The sequence below is a fragment of the Lactuca virosa genome, chromosome 3 (genome assembly GCF_052849685.1).
Source record: "Lactuca virosa cultivar CGN04683 chromosome 3, Lactuca_virosa_CGN04683_v6, whole genome shotgun sequence".
Classification (NCBI taxonomy): Eukaryota; Viridiplantae; Streptophyta; class Magnoliopsida; order Asterales; family Asteraceae; genus Lactuca; species Lactuca virosa.
Window position 1 is genome coordinate 89,021,007 of NC_136428.1, and position 12,400 is coordinate 89,033,406.

A 12,400-nucleotide genomic window follows, 5' to 3' on the forward strand; every position below is an offset into this window, starting at 1 on the left:
GAGGGAGAGACTTTTCACAAAGTTCTCCAAGTGTGAGTTCTGGTTGCACGAGGTGCAGTTTCTAGGGCACCTTCTCAACCAGAATGGTATTCTGGTCGATCCGGCCAAGGTTGAGGCCATGACGTAGTGGGAGGTTCCGAGGTCTCCATCTGAGATTCAGAGTTTTCTAGGTTTGGTGGGTTATTATCGGAGATTTATCCAGAATTTCTCCAAGATAGGTGTTCCATTGACCCGAATGACAAAGAAGATGGTTACATTTTGCTGGGGACTTGAGCAGCAGACAACTTTTGAGACTTTGAGACATAAGTTATGTGAGGCGCCGATTCTGACCCTGCCAGAGGGTGTTGATGATTTCGTGGTTTATTATGATGCTTCGATCACATGATTAGGGGCAGTGTTGATGCAGAGGGGTCGCGTGATCTCTTACGCTTCGAGGCAGCTGAAACCTCATGAGGTGAACCATCCGACGCATGATTTGGAGTTGGGGGCCGTGGTTTTCGCCCTCAAGATTTGGCGGCATTACCTTTATTGGGTCCGTTATACCATTTACATGGATCACAAGAGTATGAGGTATTAGATGGATCATCCGAATCTGAATATGAGGCAGCGTCGGTGGTTGGATGTGGTGAAGGATTATGATTGTGAGATCCTTTATCACCCGGGGAAGGCCAATGTAGTGGCCGATACTCTTAGCCACAAGGTGTTCATGGTGCCGATCAGAGACATATGTCTGAGGATGACCGTGATTACTCCATTGTTGGAGCGGATTCGTGAGGCACATGCCGAGGCTTTGAAGGAAGAGCACCGGAAGAGCGAACGTATTGTGGGTCAGGTGGATTCCTTTGATTATCATATCCATGGATTGTTGACTCTGCATCGACGAGTTTGGGTTCTGTAGTGGGGTGGTGTGCATCAGATTCTGATAGAGGATGCCCACAAGTCGAGGTTCTCCATTCATCTCGGGGCGACAAAGATGTATAGGGATCTTCGTCCTGATTATTGGTGGCCCTGCATGAAGCAGGATGTGGCTTGGTATGTGGAGCGGTGCTTGACTTGTAAGAAAGTCAATGCCAAGCACTAGCGACATCATGACAAGATGTAGCTGTTGGAGATTCTTGTATGGAAATAGGAAGATATTACCATGGATTTCATCACGAAGCTACCCCAGACTACGCGCGGAGTGGATTCGATTTGGGTCATCGTGGATCGTTTGACCAAGAGTGCACATTTCATCCCGATTCAGGAGAGTATTTATGCTGAGAAGTTAGCTGAGATTTATATCAGGAGAGGTTGTGGCACGTTATGGGGTGTTGGTATCAGTGGTTTCTAACAGAGATATCCGGTTTACTTCCAGGGTTTAGAAGAGGTTTCATGACGAGTTGGGCACTCGTATCCATTTCATCACAACATTCCATCCACAGGCCGGTGGTGAGAGTGAGCAGACTATTCAGAACCTTTAGGATATGTTGCGGGCGTGTGTTCTGGATTTCGGTGGGAGTTGGGATACGTATTTTCCGTTAACATAATTTTCGTATAAGAACAGTTATCACACCAAAATTGATCGACCTCCTTTCAATATGCTCTATGGGAGGAAGTGTAGGACCCCGATCTGTTAGGGCGAGGTTGGTCAGCGGGTTATGGGGAGTACTGAGGTGGTACTCAAGACCACTAAGTTGATTCAGCAGGTTCGGAGTAGGCTCTTGACAGCTCAGATTCGGCAGAAAAGTTATGTCGACAGGCGCCTGTCATATTTAGAGTTTCATGTGGGATATATGGTTCTCCTGAAGGTGTCACCTTGGAAAAGTGTCATCCGGTTCAGGAAGCGGGGCAAGTTGGGCCCCAGGTATATTGGTCCTTTCAGGGTTTTGGCTCGGGTGGGTCGGGTTGCTTATCGCTTGGATCTTACAAATGAGCTTGGTCAAATTCATAGCATGTTCAATGTCTCTCAACTGCGAAAGTGCTTAGTGGATGATTCCACAGTGGTACCATTGGAAGATATTCAGGTGAATGAGCGCCTGAATTATATTGAGAGACCGGTGGCGATTCTGGATCAGAAAACGAAAACCTTGAGGAACAAGTTTTTCGAGTTGGTGAAGGTGCAATGGCATCACCACAAGGGTTCGGAGTGGACTTGGGAGCCCGAAGATGATATGATGGAGCACTATCCGAAGTTATTTGGGGAAACAGACTTCGAGGACGAAATTTGATTAAAGTGAGGGAGAATTATAACAATTGGATTTTTGGGTACGTTCCTTTTAGCCCCTTCTATATTTGATTGTTGAATATTTGTTCCTTGGAGTAGTACGTGGGGCGTACCACATGGTACGCTTAGCATACTAGCTGAGAAGCCAGTATGCGGGGCGTACCACATGGTACACTTAGAATATTAAGGTGGAGCTGATCGGAGGTGCGAGGCCTCGTACGCTGGATGTATGAGAATTACACTTGGCGTAATGGTCAGACTTGAAAACCCAAATTTTTAGGGTGTTGTACCCTATATAAAGACCTTAAGTCCCTAGGGCTAGCCTTTTTACTAGCCCCCATATCTTCTAATCCCTAAAAATCGACCTTAGCCTCAATTATTGGGTTTTTGAGCTCCTGAGAATAAGTTGGTGCTTATTTTTCTGACTTTGAAGGGATTGAAGAGAAGTGAAGTTGCGTTTCTTGGTGTGAAGTTTATAGATCCAGAATCACCACTCATCTTGCAAGCCTTTTGAGGTATCAAGTTCATAACTTGGCTTTTGTATGATTACATCTCTTTATGTCTTGATTTTTATACTTTTGGTCCCTTTTTGGGTTGGTTCATGATTTAAGACGTTTGAAGGGATTATTATTTTAGATCTGAGATTATTAGGAGTTTCTTAAGCATAAAGGTGCAAACTTTATGGGTTTTTTGGTCTCATGTATGTAATAAGGCACCTATTAAGTCATTTTGAGCTTTAAGAGCTTCTTTTAGCCATGAATGAATGTAAAGTTAGCAACTTTACATGATAAGCCATGCCAAGGGAGTCAGATCTAGGTTTTGAAGTAAGATTTTAGAGGATTAAGAGCAAAAAAACGGAGGATGACTGAATGGGGTAGTATGTTGGGGGTACAAGTCTGTACGCGTCGCGTACAAACCCTATTGTATGCATGCTTAGCGTACAGCTGAGTATGCCCCTCGTACTCATTCAGTTGGACTTTGCAAGTTTGACCATCGGGTTGGGCCATTCTTTTGGGCTTCGATGTTAGGGCTTAGTTGGGCCATCTAAATTCTAGTTTTTTGGGCTGGATATATTATTAGAACTTGAATTAAGGCCTATGGAAGGGATTTTGGCCCAATTTGGAAAATTGGGCCATGTTTGGGCCTTGTATGATTATTTTGGTTATTGGGCCATGATTTGGGTCTTGGGGGGGCTAATTAGGATTTGGCCCTTTTGGATTGTGAGTTTGGGGCTTAGTCTTGGATCAAATTAGGTAAGGGGTAAATTGGTATTTTTTTCCCTATTTATGGACTGTTGGTTATGAATTTGAAATGCAATTATTAATTATAAGTTATTTGGGTATAGATAGCTCAGGGATTCGTCGAACCAACAACTAGAGATTTATTCATGTGATTCGGAAGTTCGAGGTGACTTTCCTCACTGTGTTTAACGGGTCGAAGGAACCAATGCCAACCCATGATTTGTTATGTTAGAATACTCGTTGTCTGTGTGACACTTGTATATGTATGTGCTTGGATGCTTACTAGGCGGGCCGCGATGGTTATTTTGTATGCTGTTATATATTATGTTATATGAATTGTATGTGGGCAGGGCCCGTTATGCGAGTTAGGGTGAGGCCCGTTATACTCATTGGGCGGGACCCGTTATGCGAGTTTGGGCGGGGCCTACTATACTCAGTGGACGAGGCTCGTTATGCAAGTTAAGGTGGGGCCCATTATATTCAATGGGCGGGGTCTGTTATGTGTTATATACGTTTGGTATGTGGTATCATGGGGAAGTCACTAAGCTTTGTGCTTACGATTTTCAGTTTATGTTTTAGGTTCTTCCAGTTCCAAAGGGAAGGGCTCGGGATGATTGCAGAGCACACATCACGTCATTCCGCATTTTGTGATTTACTCTGATTTCAAATGACAACTGATACACTTGTTTTATTTGGATTGTATTAATGATGTTTTTGGAATACTGATTTTATTAAATTAAAAATGAAATTTTTGTGTCTTATTTTTCTGACGTTACATATTCAGTTTAAGATTGTGCTATCTTGAACTCTATATCATGTACTAATAATGTGTTCATATTCTTTCCGAAGTATCTTATGACATCTCGTCTCGGAACTTACTTATTCCGAGATTCAAACTTGTAAAAAGAATTTCAAAGGTTTTCATTAAAGTTTTTTTTAATTCCCAAATGTTTTCTTATCTATATTAACGATAATTTTTCTTGATGATTACCCTTTAATTCTCAATAAACGTGCTTTGTCACATGTTCCGATAAAGTGCACGTCAACTCTATAACTAAAACGACGTTTTCTTCTTTGGCACAAATAGACGTCCCATCTTTCACATTTGCAGTTTTTAAGGATGCTAATTTTGGCAACACATTTAATGCGACCCGGTCCACTTCCAGGTGTCATCATGACCTTCCATTCAACCCGATCCGGAAAATCCAACCAATAAAAGGTTTTCAAATGACAACTGCTCCTATTTTATGCTTCATTCATCACTTTCCTGAAAACCCTCTCTGCATCCTGTTCTTCGAGCCTTCAAACCTTCAATAATGGCGTCATCTCAGAATGTTCCTAAAACCTCAAAACCTGTAACTAAGACGAAATCATCAAAGGGTTCTACATCCTCATCATCCACTTAACCGATTCTCAGAGAAACGACCCAACTTTTCTCACTCGAGCCCATGGGTTACGATGAATCCATTTGAGTGACGATCGACTTCATCTCCCATCACCCCATTGTTGTTCCACTTACCAAAACTCCAAACCCTAAACTTCCATTACACATTCTTCACATTGCATTTAAAAGAATGAAGATCGATGATGGTGTTCTTGAAACCAAAATCACAGGTGACAGGTTCATCCCTGTTCGCAAGAAGACGTTTCTGAAAGTTATTGGTCCTAGAAAACCCCAAGGGTTTTCAAGTTCAAGAACCCACTTTTGAAGAGTTTCAATCCTTTTTGAATGAAATCGGGTATATTAGTGAATTTAAAACCAAAAAGTTCAAGAAATCAGTTGTTCCTGAACTATGGACTTTATTGATGCATTTAATCCTTCGAGGATTATCAAGGAAGCATGGTGCAACTGATACCATGAGTAAGGAATGGTTGTACGTTGTGTATAGCATCTACTGTTGACGAAGAAACATCATCGATTTGACAGAGGTACTGTGGCATGAATTTAGGAAGTTTTCCATCAAGAGGAAGTCGAATGAGATATCGATTCCGTGGTTCTGGGCACTGAAACTCCAACAACTCTACGAAGAAAGAAAAGAATCCATCCCCATTAACTCTGATCCTAAAGAGGTATATCTTTCTTTCAAAAATTAGAACTTACAGGCTTCTGAATCAAACTTCCTTTGGACCTATTCGTCATATACCACAACACATGTTGGTAATAATTCCGTCCGATTCTATTTTTCTCAAACACCATCTAGAGACCTTTATTGTGTATAACCCAACACAATCTGCCCTTGTCTTGGATGAGCAGCTCTCGGATGTGAACAAATCAGTTTCCACTGGTGGCCGAAAGAAAAAGATGGCGAAACGAAAAACATTACCCTCTAAAGCTCCAGCCAAAAAGAGAACCAAAGTCAGTGGCTCCTCTCAAAAGGAATCACATATTGACATTCTGTCTGAATCTGGACATCTATTAACCCCACTCGTCCACTATTCCGAAGTACCCTTCTGAATTTCAAAAACACAAGCACACACTCACGGGGAGTCTGCACATAATCCACCCCCATCTTCCCAAAAATATTTTGCAGGTGTTAAACATAGTTCCTTGAAGCCCCCTGGAACACACCCACGACTCTCTTTGAACATCCCACTTTCTTCTACACATGCATAATCTGTGGCCCCTACCTCGGATTCCAAGCTTTCAGAATTTGGAGTTGTCCCTCCGACTTCTAGAGCCCCAAATGGTTTGATACCTGGTTCAGGTAAAGAACGGCCAGGTACTGCTGATGAACAATGGTCAAATTTTGTTGACAGGGCACACACTCTTCATCCGAAGCTAACAAGAGCTTAAGTGGAGTACACTCTTATCTCCATGCATCATAGGGCCATCCAGAGCAATCTGCCATTCACCACTCCAATTGATGAAGAAATAGATCAAGAGTTTGTCTCTTCCGAACCAGCTACAGGAGATGTTCACTATTAAACAATCATTTTGGATGATCCTCCTCCAAAGTCTCCACATGAATAAGCCTTCAACCCTCCCTCCGATGAAGAACATTCCACTGAATTCATGTTCGATGATGATAGCACTTCGGTTGCTGCTCTTCTAACATTTTCAACATTCAAGTCATTGCTGAAACCATACTCTTCCAAGCCAGTTTACGATTTCGGCCTCTCCTCATCCTCCTCGGAACAAGAAGAAGAAGAAATACAAATTGATGCCAATGTTCAAGGCACTCAAGGAAATGGAGTTGAAACAAATCCCAATCAAGGCAACAAAACTGAGACAAATCCCTCTCCTTCCGAACCACATAATGAAAATATGGTGACAATAATGATGATAAGTCTGGGAGTTCTACCTCGGACACCGGCTCCTTGGAAGAAAACATTGCGGATCTGTTTGCCTTGCTAGAACTCCGAGACAATCTGTCAAGTGTTGTCTCCAAATTCGATAATGTTGATAAGACTGTAGCTCAACTCGACTCAAATCTTGATCAGAAGGTCACCAACCTCGCCTCCAAACTTGATGTTATTCTTAAATCTCTTTCCGGGATCAAAGAAGTTGGACCCTCGAAAGTCAAAAGAGCAAATCAACTTGATCAACCTATCTATCTCCGATTCAAGCATACCTTAGAGGAAGTTGAATAGAAGTATAATAATGGCCTTGATCACCACATCTCCACCACCACTACAATGCTAAAGATTCACGATCACATGATCAATTCAACCAACGAATTGATCAAACAAACTCATGTGCTTCATGAAAAACAAATCCAAAGGTTGGAAAGGGAGATTAAGAAGAAGGATGTAATTAACTTAATAATACAATAGGTCCTGATAAAGCTGCTATGAGCATGTTGAAACATTGTCGATGTTCCAAACAATAAATTTGATGAAATGCTCTCCATTTTGGCCTCTCTTTTTGATCACCTCAAAGCCCAAGCCCCCACTGATGAAGCCTACGATGCTCTCTTTAAACAAATAAACATGAGTTTTTAGAGAGTATTCGAACGATTAACAGAATTTCAAGCAACTGCCAGACTTGCATCGGATGCTGGGCCTTTCGCCATAAGAGGGGGAGAAGGACCAAGTCGTAGGGGTAGAACAATCCAATGGAATCATACCTCAGAATTCACTCTTCAAGATGAATCCGATGATGAAGACTTGATCCAGGTTGAATCCATGGAACCTCCTGCAAAAGATGATGAAGAAGATGAAGATCAAATCAAAAAATATTATTGTTGGACTTCAAGCCTCCAGGGAATATCCAACGAAGGTTCTTTCGGGAGAAGAAAAGAGGATATTGTTTGCTATTACTTGGCCATCATCCTTGGAAGATTTTCTCCAAAGAAGTCGCGAAATGGCGAAGATCAAGACAAAACTCACTATCGACGCCTTCCGAGCTACACAATCCATGTTGCCTCCAATTCCAGCTCCGAGAATCATTCCGATCGATAAGGGTTCTCCTACTCAGAAACCAGATGATCTCCCCGAAGAGCCCCTGATCACTCCTCCTCTAGAATTCATCATTTCTAAAATGACACAACAAGTCACTGCTGACTTAAATGAGCCACCAAAAGATAAAGGGAAGAAAATTGCTTTTGAACCAAACAACCCTGAAAGGACGCTCAAAAAGTCTAAAGCTTGGTCCCAAGAGCAGATAGATCATGCACTGGAAGAAAGCATCAGGATTCAAGTCTTGAAAGATAATTCAAATCCGTTGTTGGGCATATCCCCTCTCTTCCGAGAACGGATCATTGACAACCTCGACATAGTTCCTTTCATGTACTTCGATCTTCCCACTCAAGAGTCCGAGCAAATCGATCTTCCAATCTGTCCACATGGAAAATTATACATCAAATTCACTCCTCTTGATCTGAATGATGATCCACGGACTATCATCAAGACAGAGTGAGAAAGATTGAGAACATTCTATTCCGTTAACGCACGTCCTCAAAAAAAAGTGTGGTCTCGGAAGCGGATCAGAAAGATTGTTGGTTTCGAAAACAAGGTTCAAAGCAAATTTGATCGCAATTGCATGCTGTAAAAATACTACATCTCTCGGAACAAGGAAGCAACTATCACAATCACGGTTCCTGATTTTCCATCTATCAGCCCAAATGACATTCTCACAATTGCTGCTCACCTCCGAGATCACCAATCCAATCATTCAAGCATCAGAGCTTATTGTGCTGCCATGAACTTCTTGAAGGACTATGTAGCTAAATTTTGCAGGTCCGACATCGAATTTGCACACTTGTTCAAGACATAAAATATGTTGGTGAAGATAGCTTATGAACTGCCTGAAGCTCAAATCTTGGCAGAGGGTCCCATTGAAGAACTTGAGCTCGAATACGTCTATCTAAAGAAGAAGACCAACTGAAAAGAATTTTTCCGAGTTCTTGATAAACATCTCGTTCCTTCAAACATCTTTCAAAAGTTCTTCGCCAATGCTGCTAAAAGCGACACTCAAGAGCATGTGAAGAAGAAGTTCATTGATCATCTAACATCCATAAAATTCATGAAAAATTTAAACTTTTTAAATATCCCAAAAACCATTCATTGTTTACAAATTGTTTTCAAAATAGTTTAACATCAGAGAAATCCCAAAAATCATGACATAAAATGTGAGGAGTTGCACGATCAAGCCTTCGCCTTCCCGCGATTATCTGAGGTACCTGAAATAAAATCCACAACTGTAAGCCAAAAGCTTAGTGAGTTTTCCCAAAATACCGATACATAACACATATCACACATAATAAAAATAACAACATGTAATGTGTCCACAGCTCTATGGATTGGATTACTCCTGAGACCACAGTATGAGTCTGGGATGCCCTCCCTGGCCCTCAACCCATATATGGCTTGCTCTCGAGTCTGCGACATAAGTCTGGTTTTCTCTCGTCCCACAGCTTATGTCTGGCTTGCTCCCTCAGCCGTCGGACTAGAATACAATAAATTGCCCTCAGTATGAGTGTGACATGCTCGGTTTGACCCTTAGCTTGTATCTGGAATGCTTAGGAGTCCTCAGTATGAGTCTGGGATGCCCTCCCTGGCCCTCAACTCATATATGCTATACTCCAGGGTTTGTTGGCTACTGCACGGAACAATACAACCTCAACCCAACCCACACAACATGTCGACATGTAAAAGATAAATACACAAACAGATAATCAGACAGTTTCACAGGTAGTCCTACAGATCTACCAGACTAATATATCAAACTAGCATACATATCTAACTCATACTCAAAATATCAAGAACTACTAGGATATCAATCCAATGGGCCGGCCTTGGTGCCTTCGACCCCTAAGTATAGTGAGGAAAACTCACCTCACAAGTAGTGCTGAACCGGTAATATCAATCCCAACTCAACTGCCTACAATCACCAAGTGACTAACCACATCAAATCTGAAATACCCAAAATACCCTCACGGTCAAACTTGGTCAACCATAGTCGAAGTCAAATTCAACATTCAAGGTCAATAGTCAAGGTCAACAGTCCATGTTGACCCAACCCGTCGAGTGCATCTACTGACACGTCGAGTTCCTTCGATATTCTGAAAACCGAGAAAAACACTAGCCAACTTGCCGATTCGATAGGACATCTCGTCGAGTTCCTACAGTATCCAAAAAGCAGGAAAACTCGATCCAACTGATCGAGTTGGCAGGGCAACTCGTCAAGTTTTCCTAGCCTCAATGCATTTAGACACTTACAAGCGAGTCTAATGCCTCCAAAATATAGATTTGGTCCCCTAGGGTTGAGATACCATGTAAAGTTGCAAGCTTTACATCCATGCATGGCATCAAGAGGGCTAAGTCACTTAAACAAGGCTTATCAAGGGACTTGGAGCATGAAGGAGAGCCAAGACTTGATAAAGTTGGCAACTTTAAGTCCATGGGGTCCATGGGATATCCACAACTGAAACCATGGCTTCATAACATGCTCAAATCCTTAGAATGACTGCAACAACATTGGAAATCCCAGATCTAAAGCTTCTCCCTTCAACATTGCAGCACCAACTTCAAGCTCTTTAAGAAAAGCAGCAAAGAAGACTCTTTAAGCTCACACACACTCAAAATGGGGAAGGAGGCATGATTAGGGTTTTCTCTGTACTGAGGGGATGATGAGTGAGGTGAACAATGAGTCATAAGGTTTTTAAATAGGGTGCAAAACCCCAAAAATTAGGGTTTCATAATCAGCCGTCAACTTGTCAAGTTGGGGCCTTCCGATTCGTCGAGTAAAGCTTAAAGATACACGGCCATTTAATACTTTACACGACGAGTTGGAGTCTCCCAACTCGTCGAGTTACCCTGAAAATGAGTATATATAAGTTTTTAAATTCATACCTGAAAATTGGGATGTTACAACTCCCCCCCCCCCTCCCACTTCAACTAGGCTTCGTCTTCGAAGGGAGCTACAGTGAACAAATCTGGATAATGTTCCCGCATCTCAGCCTCCAGGTCCCAAGTCCACTCAGATCCCTTCCGATGTTGCCACTCTACCTTTACCAAAGGTATCTCCATATTGCGTAACACCTTTACCTTTCTTTCCAAAACAACCACCGGTCTCTCGACGTAGTTCAGGAGCTCGTCGACCTGAATATAATCTAATGACACAATCACGTCCTCATCCAATATACACTTTCGCAACTACGAAACGTGAAATGTGCTATGGATCTGACTGAGCTCCTCTGGGAGATCCAGTCTATACGCCACCTTGCCAAATATGCAATAATATGAAATGGCCCAATGTATCGGGGACCCAACTTTCCCCTCTTCCTGAAGCGGATCACCCCCTTCCAGGGTGAGACCTTCAGCAATACCATGTCACCGACCTGAAATTCCAACTCAGATAGACGCCGGTCGGCGAAACTCTTATACCGACTCTGAGCAGTCTGCAACCACTGCCTGATCTGCTGAATCATCTCGGTATTCTACAGGACCACCTTCGTCTGACCCATCACCCTATGACCAACCTCGCCCCAACAGACTCGGGTATGACATCTCTAACCATACAACAGCTCAAAAGGTGGAGCACCAATGCTGGAGTGAAAGTTGTTATTGTAGGGGAACTCTGCAAGGGGTAGGTATGAGTCCCAACTCCAACCAAAATCAATGACGCAGGCCCTCAACATATCCTTGAGGTTCTGAATGGTCCGCTTGCTCTGGCCGTCTGTCTGCGGATGGTATGAAGTGCTAAAATGCAGTCTCGTGCCCAGTTCCTCATGAAACTTCTCCCAGAAACGGGAGGTGAATCAAACATCACAGTCTAAGACAATAGAGACCGACACCTTGTAGCGAGCAACAATCTCATGGATATACATATCGGCTAAGTTCTCAGCCAACGAACTCTCTTGGGTTGCCTGAAAATGGGCGCTCTTGGTCAATCGATCCACGATGACCCATATAGCATCATATCCCTTCGTCATCCTCGGCAACTTGGTGATAAAGTCCATCGTGATCTGCTCATATTTCCACATAGGAATCTCTAGAGGATGCAGCTTGCCATGCGGGCTCTGATATTCGGCCTTGACCATCCTGCAGGTCAAGCACCTCTCGACGTACCAAGCGATCTCTCTCTTCATGCACGGCCACCAGTAACTCAAACTCAGATCCCGATACATCTTGGTGGCCCGTGGATGAATAGATAAACGAGACTTATGAGCCTCCTCCAACACGATCTGTCTAACCCCACCAGACACCGGAACCCACACCCGACCGCAACGGGTCAACAACCCACGACTGTCCTAAACAAATCAGGTAATCTCACCCTTGATCCTCTCAATCTTCGAATTTTTCTCTCGCATTCCCTCGGTCTGAGCATCTCTAATCAATCCCACTAGTAGAGAGTCCACAGAAATCCTCATACATGATGTCGGAACAGAAAGTCCAACTGACTTGCGGCTTAGAGCGTCCACCACAACATTCCCTTTACCAGAATGCTAAAGGATCTCGCAGTCATAATCCTTGACTACATCCAGCCACCTGCATTGCCTCATGTTCAGGTTCG